Below are 10,044 nucleotides of genomic sequence, written 5' to 3' on the forward strand. Positions count from 1 at the left end.
AGGAAAATGAGGTTTGGGTGGTCATTTTAAAGGGATTTGGTGTTGATGGCGGTGAATGTGTGAGTGTGGATTAATTTTTGACTTTGGAATTTAAATTTTTGGGGTTTATAGTAGATGTTTTGGGGGTATAGGGGTTATGTCTTGTTGGGTGTTGTGGGTTCTTGGAAGAGGAGGAGGAATAAGAAATAATGGATGAAGGAGAATAAGTGAGAGGAGAGGAAGAAGAAAAAGTGTGATTTTTTTTTTATTTTGAATTTGTCATGTCACTTACATATGATGAATGTGATTTTTATATTATTTTAAAATTACCATATAATACTTTCGTTAATTGGTTAACAGAAGTTAACAGTCGAGGGACTTAAATTGAATGAACCGATAACGTAAAGGACCAAGCGCACTTAATTAAAAATTGGTGATCAAAGTCAATAAGATAAAAAATAAAAGGGACTATTGGCATAGTTTACCCTATATTATTTTCATACTAATCACAAAATATCCATTATAATCACACTTGTTATCTCATTATCTATGAAGTTTTTTACGGGGTTGAATGAGGAATTACAAAATTATACTTGATGTTGCATGCGCTTTTTCCCTAGGATAAACTTAGTTGGGTCGAGTGGATACGATCATCTTTCTTAAAAAATTTAAACTTCTATATATTTTAGTTATTTTCTTTATATCTTTTAATGAAAATATAATTTTACCCCTTTAAAACTTTAAGAGGGAGACAAGCTTATAAAATTTTACGTTGATCCAAGTTTTACCATGTATACTCTTGATGTGCTGCTAACTTGTGTTTCTTGTACATTTTTATGAATTAGTACCTTTCTTGGTGATATTCTCTACTCACCTTTTCCCTTTGTGGTGCTTGCATGTGATGTTTTACGATAATGTAAATGGTGGAAAAATAGCAGTTAAACAGTCGATTTAATGATCATGTGGTTGTGTCGTAGTTAAGTGCGTAGGTTGGATGTAAATTATCACCAACATAATATATCAACCCCATGACCCGACGTATAGATCCATTAGGCCATATGATCTAGCTGTAACTGGGCTTGATGGATGGCTTTAAGAAAAAACTCCCACGGAGTGACGAAGTATGACGGGGGGATATAACAACACGGATTTTTTAGATAATTGGATTAATTAAATTTAATGATTGAGATTAATTTTTTATATATTTAAATATAATTCACTTTATTTTTTTTCTCGTAAAAATCTACTCATTTATTTACTGTTAATCTTAATAATTTATTTTCCCCTCCTTTAATGATCTAAAAAATTGTATAAAATTTAAATTTTTTATCATTGACACAGAGACAGAGTGCAACATGATTAGTTAAAATTTAAAATTTTTATCATTGACACAGAGACAGTGCAACATGATTAGTTAAAATTGCTTACGGGCCTTTTTATCATCGCACTTTGACAAGCCCAATCCATGTCTAAGAAAGGAATCCAAAATCCGTTTTCCGTTAGTCCAACAAAGTACACGTGTCAAACTTCCGAACATTCCCCTTAAATATCGCTCCCATTTCCTCCGGCTCTCTAACCTTAAAAAAGATCTCCCTCCCTCCCTTGTTTGTGAAGTGGTGAAATTGAAAAGGTTGCCATGAGCTTCAGAGCTCTCCTCTTCTCCTCTAACTTCCCCAAATCACCACCCGGTACCATCTCCACCAGGAACAACCCCAACCCGACCCGGTCTCTGAACCGGATCCCCCTCTACTCCCTCCATGGCTGCCGCATTTCCCGTGTTCCAGTTAGTGAGGGAAGAAGGAGAAGTAGAAGCGGGAAAGTACATGCAGACGTCAGAGACATACTCGACTCCCTAAGAGATTCGCTTAAGTTCAAAGACGGACTAAACGATGTCGCTTCTAGTGGGGATGATTTGGACACTACGGTTCCCTGGTGGGAACAGTTCCCCAAACGTTGGGTTATCGTTCTTTTGTGTTTTTCAGCCTTTTTGCTGTGTAATATGGATCGAGTAAGCTTTACTTTTCCGTTCTTTCTTTGGTTTGATTCTTGGAGAACCGTCAAATAGCTTTGAAAATGACCATTAGAATTAGGAGTAGTTTAATTCAGCTAAAGCTTTGTAATTATTTGCATTATCAACTTTAAACAGCTCTTGATTGACAGGTAAATATGAGCATTGCTATACTTCCCATGTCAGCTGAATTCAATTGGAACCCAGCAACTGTTGGTTTAATACAATCATCTTTTTTCTGGGGTTATCTCCTTACTCAGGTAATAATTCCTTCTTCTTTGTTTTTTTCCCTTTTTGTAAAACCTTTTTAAATGGTTTAGTTTTGAGATGGAATCTTGGTTTTCTGTTAATCAAATGTATAAGTTTTTATGGGTTTTTTATTGCTAATTATGTTGTAGTTAATTACAGATTGCTGGTGGCATATGGGCAGACACTGTAGGTGGGAAGTCGGTTTTAGGATTTGGGGTAGTTTGGTGGTCCATTGCTACGGTTCTTACTCCTGTTGCAGCTAAATTGGGGTTGCCATTTCTTCTTGTTGTTCGTGCTTTCATGGGAATCGGAGAGGTTGCTTCTTTTACTACTAGTATTGAGTCAAAATTGATTAATTCATCAGATTTTAGTGTATATACATAAGCCTAATTTGAAATTTTGAACTCTTTAGCTTTTTGTTATTGTATATGGACAAGGTATTGATTTAGTTTGGTTTTGTTTGATTTTCAGGGTGTTTCCATGCCTGCCATGAACAATATTTTGTCCAAATGGGTTCCTGTTGCTGAAAGGAGTAGATCATTAGCATTGGTTTACAGTGGAATGTATCTTGGCTCTGTTACAGGCCTTGCATTTTCACCATTCTTGATACATCAGTACGGATGGCCATCAGTGTTTTACTCCTTTGGCTCCCTGGGGACAGTCTGGGTTACTTTATGGATAAATAAGGTAAATGCTGCCTGTGAAAAGGAAGCTTGAAGCACACCTCTTATTTTGAATGATCTTAAGTACTGTTTTTGAGGATTCAGTTGAGGTAAGTGTTCGATTTTAATTGGAAATATCTCTCAAATGCCATAAATTTCTTCTTTGTTCTGTAGGCTTATAGTTCACCTAATGATGATCCTCAACTTCGGCCGCAAGAGAAGAAGCTTATGTTTCCAATTGTATTTCCAAGCAGTCAGTTAAAACAATACCTTGGAAGTTAATCTTATCAAAACCACCTGTATGGGCCCTTATAGTGTCTCATTTCTGTCACAATTGGGGAACATTTATTCTCTTAACATGGATGCCTACTTACTATAATCAAGTAAGTGATTTAATCATTAAATGCACACTGTCGTTATTCTTGCAAGCATAGCATTCATAATGCAGATACTTAATAAGCACGGTAAGAATTTAGCAGTCACTACTCACGACATTATGTTCTGATGTTTCTTCTATGAGTTGTCACAACGGTATAAATAAATTATTTGTTATACATTATAGGTCCTGAAGTTCAATCTCACCGAGTCAGGGCTCTTCTGTGTTTTACCCTGGCTTACAATGGCATTTTCTGCGAACCTTGGAGGTTGGATTGCAGATACACTAGTGAGCAGAGGTTTATCTGTGACGACTGTTCGCAAGGTATTCTTAATTTCATTTTCCTCAACACACTCCAATATTGGCGATTATGAAATTTTCATTGTTCTTACTTCTTTGATCATTTAATTTTCTTTAAATATGCTTTCCTTAAGAGTCTATATGCATTCATCCGGAGTAACCCTTATGGTGCATTTTGTTCATTGTTATGTTTACAGATTATGCAGTCAATTGGATTTCTCGGCCCTGCTTTCTTCCTAAATCAGCTGAGCCATGTCAACTCACCTGCTATGGCTGTTTTGTGTATGGCATGCAGTCAGGTTTGTTTCTTGTAAAACTTTGAAACATAGAGTTAATGTTGCTTTTGTTTTAGTTATCCTATCTTCAGATTTCGTCAAATTTCCACTTTGTTCCTCTATCAACAGCTTTCATTTTATGAACCATTTATACATGACCCGATCCCTCCCACCAATTTGTTCTCAGGTATACGCCAATAGCTTCTGCTACCATTTCCCCCACACTGTGATTGAAGAAAAACCATTTACTTGTATCAACTGTATGCAACTGGAATATCTAATTTCCACTTTTACCTGAATAGGGAACTGATGCGTTTTCACAGTCTGGCCTTTATTCAAACCATCAGGATATTGATCCTCAATATTCCGTAAGTTTTTCTTGCCATTGTTGATATCCTGGTTTTTCTTCAAGATTATCCTTCAACAAACAAGGAAAGTTACACTAATGGCGGGAATTGATTTTGTTATCCAAATAAGCTTTCTCTAACCACAATTTTTGCTGTTGTATTACTCGGGTTATGTTTGATTCTTGACATCGGTTTACTGCTAACCTTGTTCAGACAGTTGTATTTTATTTTTACTTATTATTTCTTTGCAGGGAGTATTACTTGGTTTATCGAACACTGCAGGAGTACTAGCAGGGGTCTTTGGAACAGCAGCAACCGGCTACATCCTGCAGCGGTAAGAAGTCACCGCCTAATCTTCTAGGATTTGAAGTAGAAAGTTTGCCCAATTGAAGTGAACGAATCATGGCTTATATGGCATAGAATTTGGTGAGTAAAGTTCAACTCACTATTGGCTCTGGAAATTTACCTACTGGTGACATCTGACAATAGAAGTAGTAGAGTTGCTTATATAATACCTTTGCTCTTATGATTCTTAAGTTGATCATACCCTATTTGCTTAACTCGGAAAACAAGTGATAAACTAAACTGTCTTTGCCAAAGACGCTGTGGGGTCAGCTGGATTTTTCTGATAGAATCATATTCTATGTGCGCCTGCCTATACATTGCTCACGTAAACTAGTGATTTATCGCATCCCCTCATTAGTTGTGATTGAATCTTTACTCATTCCAACACCTAACCTTTGCTTAATACTGACCATTCTCAGGTTCATGGGATGACGTCTTCAGGGTTTCGATTGGGCTTTATTTGGTCGGAACCGTGGTCTGGAACCTCTTTTCAACTGGTGAGAAAATACTAGACTGACACTCGGATATTTAGAGGGTTTAGCACGATACGGCTCGAGCCTCTACATGCTCAAGCTAATTAAAAGAGTTCAATTGATTGAATGAAAGACCAAAGATGATCAGCATGAATCAGTTATGGAGAAGAGGTCTAAATACCCATTTTTGGACTTGAGCTACTGGCCATTTTATTGCCAAGCATGGATTCAAGTTTTAAAATCAAAAGTCGTCGACAGCTCTCAAAATTGCAAAGTTGGTAGAGGTCTTGGTGTTGGTAGAATTTATTGTATACAAAAACACCACACAATGCAATTTCTCTGAATCTTATATTCAATCATCACAAATCAAATTTCATTGTGGAGTAGAACTTTAACTGAAGCTATTAAAAAGCACATGGAAATCCATATCAACTGATATGGAATATAAACATGATATAGATATTACTCTTTTGATGACCAATTATGTACCCTGAAGCAACTGTAATCAAAATCAACAGCCCAAATAATTTAATGATCGCATACACGGTTGTGTATAAACTTTAACAACCCAAATACACCCATAAAGTAGGTTAGCAGGGCACAAACTAAGTGGTTAAGAGATTGTTATCTTTTGAGGTTTCGGGTTTGAGCATCGTTTATGTAGGAGTACAATCGTTATTGTCAAATAGTTTAAGGTATTGAATAAATATTATCTTATTCATCCCAAATTTATAAAAGAAAAAAAAGTATGTTAGTGGGTGCTGCCTCATGTAAACATCGAGGCCGTTTTTTATGAATAGAGAGAATTTTCTGCTCCATCCATTACAAGTTCATACTTCATACTGACCATGGGAGGATACATTTTCTTATGTCTGCATTAAAGTTTATCTCATGAAGACATATGGCATAGTATCGTAAATTACCATCTTGTGTAGAAGTTAACATCACAAAGATATAGGTGGTGTTTGTTTTCACTGTTTAAGGTCTTCAAGCTCTATGTCTGCGCTGCGCAGACATTGTGCTTCGCAGAATGTTTGTTTTTTAGAAGACATAAGCTCTTCTAACGTCTGCGCGTCCTCTTCTTGGCACAGACGTTGACTTATGTCTTCGAAGCTCTTCTAATTATTCAAAGAACCATTTTGCTATTAATTTTTAAAAATATATATAAAATGTCATTAAATTTAATGAATTATTACAAAATAGTCACTAATGTTGTAATAAATTATAAAAGTTCGTAATATAATAATTATTTATAGTATTTAGATAAATTTATTAATAATTTTATAATCTTAATAAATTTAATAAGTATTTTATAATTTTTTAAACTTATTGATGAAAATGATCATTTGTATATAATTCAACGATATCTAATATACTTTATTTGAAAAATTATATTAAACTTAGTAAAAAATATTATACAATTAAACTTAGTAAACTTTTTTTTATATAAATTTAAAAAATCATGGGGACATACAATTATTAGCATTAAAACACAAAAAAATGTTTTAATAAAAAAAATATTCACACTATTGAAATCTAATTCTTATCATTTAATTCCGGTAAAGTACGAAAGTTCTTTATATAATAAATAAATAAAAAACAAATAATATATTTTTTTCTAAATAGAAAAATACTAATTGACGTATATTATATGGAGTATATATTATATATTTTTTGATGTTACTAAAATCGGATTGTACCACTCGAATAAATTAAGATGATTTAAATGATATTATAAAATTGAGTATTGATATATTTGTGAATCGAAATAATTGAGAATTAAAATATAATTTTTTAACAATTACTTAAACTGAAACAGATTGAATTAAAATCAAATTGATTTCATTATTGATTGATTTAATAATAATTTTTAAAATGATATAATATTAAACCAAATCTAATAGTCCATAGATGTAATAATTTATAATAATAAAATTCGTATAATATTTATTTAATATAGTTTTTCAAATAAAGTATATTATATCGTTGAGTTATATACAAATGATAATTTTCGTCAATAAAGTTTAAAAATTATAAAATACTTATTAAATTTATTAAAGATTATAAAATATTAATAAATTTATCTAAATACTATAAAATAATTATTATATTATCGAACTTTTATAATTTATTACAACATTATAGTGATTATTTTATAATAATTTATTAAATTTAATGACATTTTATAATTTTTTTAAAAATGAATAGTAAAAATGGTTATTTGAGTAGTTTAAAAAATCAGTTTATTTATATTTCAGTTTATTTTAGCAGTCTGCAGACGTTTAAAAACAAACAGTCTTCTTATTACAGACTGCAGACTTTTGGTCCACCTCTTTTGGTGCAGATGCCTGCAGATGTGGTACGCAGACTTTTTACTTCTGCAACATAAACACCACCATAGTGTTTTGTTCTCAGTAAGGATAGAGGTCAAATAGAAAACTCAATATTATGTTTGAACGTACGCAGAGGATCATGATACGATAATTAACCACAGTAAAACAACTTCCGTAATCTCGGTAACAAAAATCTTTTACTATTAAGGTTAATCTATTGATCAAAACTTTTTCCAGGGTAAGAATTTCCTTCAATTGCGACCTGACACTCTAAATGTTTTTGGTAAAGTCTTTAAACTGTCGAAATTATTTTATAATGATTTAAATGTATTGAGTCTTTGAAGAATTTGTTACGTGATTGGAGTCGGCATCAATTATTTTAGATTAGGTTTGATTATTATTTTTATTTCTTGTTGTAGACACTCATTTCGCCCGGAGTTATTGTGTTTTTATTATAGTTGTAAAAATGTTTTTGACAAAATATAATATATAATTTTCAGAAAATGATTTTCGAAAATTTATATTTATAGTTTTTAAAAACTATAATATATAGTTTTGAAAACATTTTGAAACCGTTTATATATATAGTTTTTAAAAACATTTTGAAAACATATAGTATATAGTTTTAAAAAACATTTTTTGTGAATTATATATATAGTTTAAAAATATTTTTTTGAAAACTTATATAATATTTTAAAGCGTTTTGAAAACTATGTAATATATAGTTTTGGATTTTTTTTTAAGTATAAATATAGTTTTCTAAAACATTTTTGAAATATATATATATAGTTTATATCATTTTATATTTTATTTTATTAATTTAATTTAATTTCATATTTTTTTTTCTTTTCAGGTCCAAAACGGGTCCAGAAACGGGTCCAAATCCAGTCAGACGGGCCTGATCCAGCCCATAGGTCAAATTAGGGTTTCAGCATATGTCACAGTGCCACACAACAGGGGACCGTTGGATCAACAAAGAGATCAACGTCCAACATAGCAAGGGAATTAGGGTTGTTTACCCACAAAGAGCTATCAGCAGCGGCCGATCTTGGACCGTTGGATCTGACCCAATCCAACGGTCAAGATCAAATCAAGGTTACCAGAAGCCTGAACGCCACAAACACCGGTCACCGAGATTTCCGGCCGAGGGGATCGGGACTGACCCATCCCGAAATCCCCGGCCAACCAACCACGATCCCGAGATCGTCGGGACTCCCAACGACCGGTGGGGGTTATAAAAAACCCACGACCAACACAGTACAGAGGAGGCTAACGGGGAGGAACACACAGAACCCACGACAGTACTCACGGGGGAGACAAAACGAGCATCTAGAACTCACAAGACAGAGAGAACCACAGAGAATCACCGAGGGTTCAACAGAAACCCATCGCAACAGAGGGTACGAATAGTATACCGAGAACACATCATCGGAGAGAACACAGTGAATAGATAACCATCACAGTGAGCCAACCACAACGAACCGAAAGCCAACGAGAACAGAACAACAAACCAAACGGCCAGAAGCCGAAACACAAACAATCCAAAAACATAGCCAACACAAACAACAACCATGGCCAAACCAAAAAAAAAACCATAGTACACCACAATAGACAAGCAAAGCAAAGCAAAGCAGAGAACAAATACACCGGGAGCCGAAGAGTCATCGTTGGTGAGGTAAAAACCGAAACTAAAAAACGTAGATCTACTTTTTTTGGGGTCGTTTTATGGGATTTGGTTTATGGATTAGTGTTGAGGAGGTAGAGGAGGTTTTTTGGAGAGGTTTGGGTTTTTTCGGCCGCCGACGGTGGCGGCCGGCGCAATAGGTGGCCACCGGAGTGGTGGCCGAATTTTGGCCGTTTTCTGGGAGAGTTGAGAGCATTCTCTCGGCTGAGGGAGAAGCCATTTGAGAAAAATGTGAAAGTGAAATGAAATAAGTGTTTTAGCTTATTTATATAAAGGACTATTCTGCAAATACAAGATTCTTAAATTCCTTCCGCAGTCCCTGATACTTTGAGTCGTAGTTCATTTTGGTCACCATCTGTAAATTTGCCTCCATATTCCTAATTTAATCAATTTGGTCCATGTTTATATTTTTATATTTTGTGAATTGGTCCCCTAACTTTTTATTTGCTCTTTTGCATCTCATTTTCTAATCCATTAAACTCAATTTGTTCCAATTTGGTCCTAATTTTTTTTTACTTTTAAATATTTTTTTAAACTTAACCTTTTATTTTTTTTATTTGTTTTTTGTTTAAATATTTTCTTTTATCTCTATTATCTTTTTATCTATCTTTTATTATCATATTAACATTTTATTTTCTTGTTTATTTTTTCTTATCTAACATATTTTGTTAGTCGTAATTTCAATCGTCAAAGGGTAAGTGATTCGGATCGAATAATTTAAATTTTAATTTAAATTCCAATTTCGCATTAAAGACAATCGAAAAATTAATTGGTACCGAAAGGGCGATTCAAGGGTGCTAATCCTTCCTTGACCATAACTGACTCCCGAACCCGACACGTTTCTGGTACAACGCAGATCAGGTAAGATGGTGTCCGAACCACATAAATTCATTTTTAAAATGGTCGGTGGCGACTCCAATCCACATTTTCAAGTCGAAGCCCAATTCCGGGCCCAACCGAAATACGGTTGCGACAGCTTGGCGACTCCACTGGGGACGGTAAGTGAGTCAGGC

At 33.9% G+C, this 10,044-nt stretch overlaps 1 pseudogene; it reads left to right on the forward strand.

The window, feature by feature from the left end:
• The first annotated feature begins 1,542 nt into the window (after positions 1–1,542).
• LOC120124522 lies at positions 1,543–5,158 on the forward strand (annotated as a pseudogene).
• The last annotated feature ends 4,886 nt before the right edge of the window (positions 5,159–10,044 follow it).

The sequence above is a fragment of the Hibiscus syriacus genome, unplaced genomic scaffold (genome assembly GCF_006381635.1).
Source record: "Hibiscus syriacus cultivar Baekdansim isolate YM2019G1 unplaced genomic scaffold, ASM638163v2 tig00110419_pilon, whole genome shotgun sequence".
NCBI classification, from domain to species: domain Eukaryota; kingdom Viridiplantae; phylum Streptophyta; class Magnoliopsida; order Malvales; family Malvaceae; genus Hibiscus; species Hibiscus syriacus.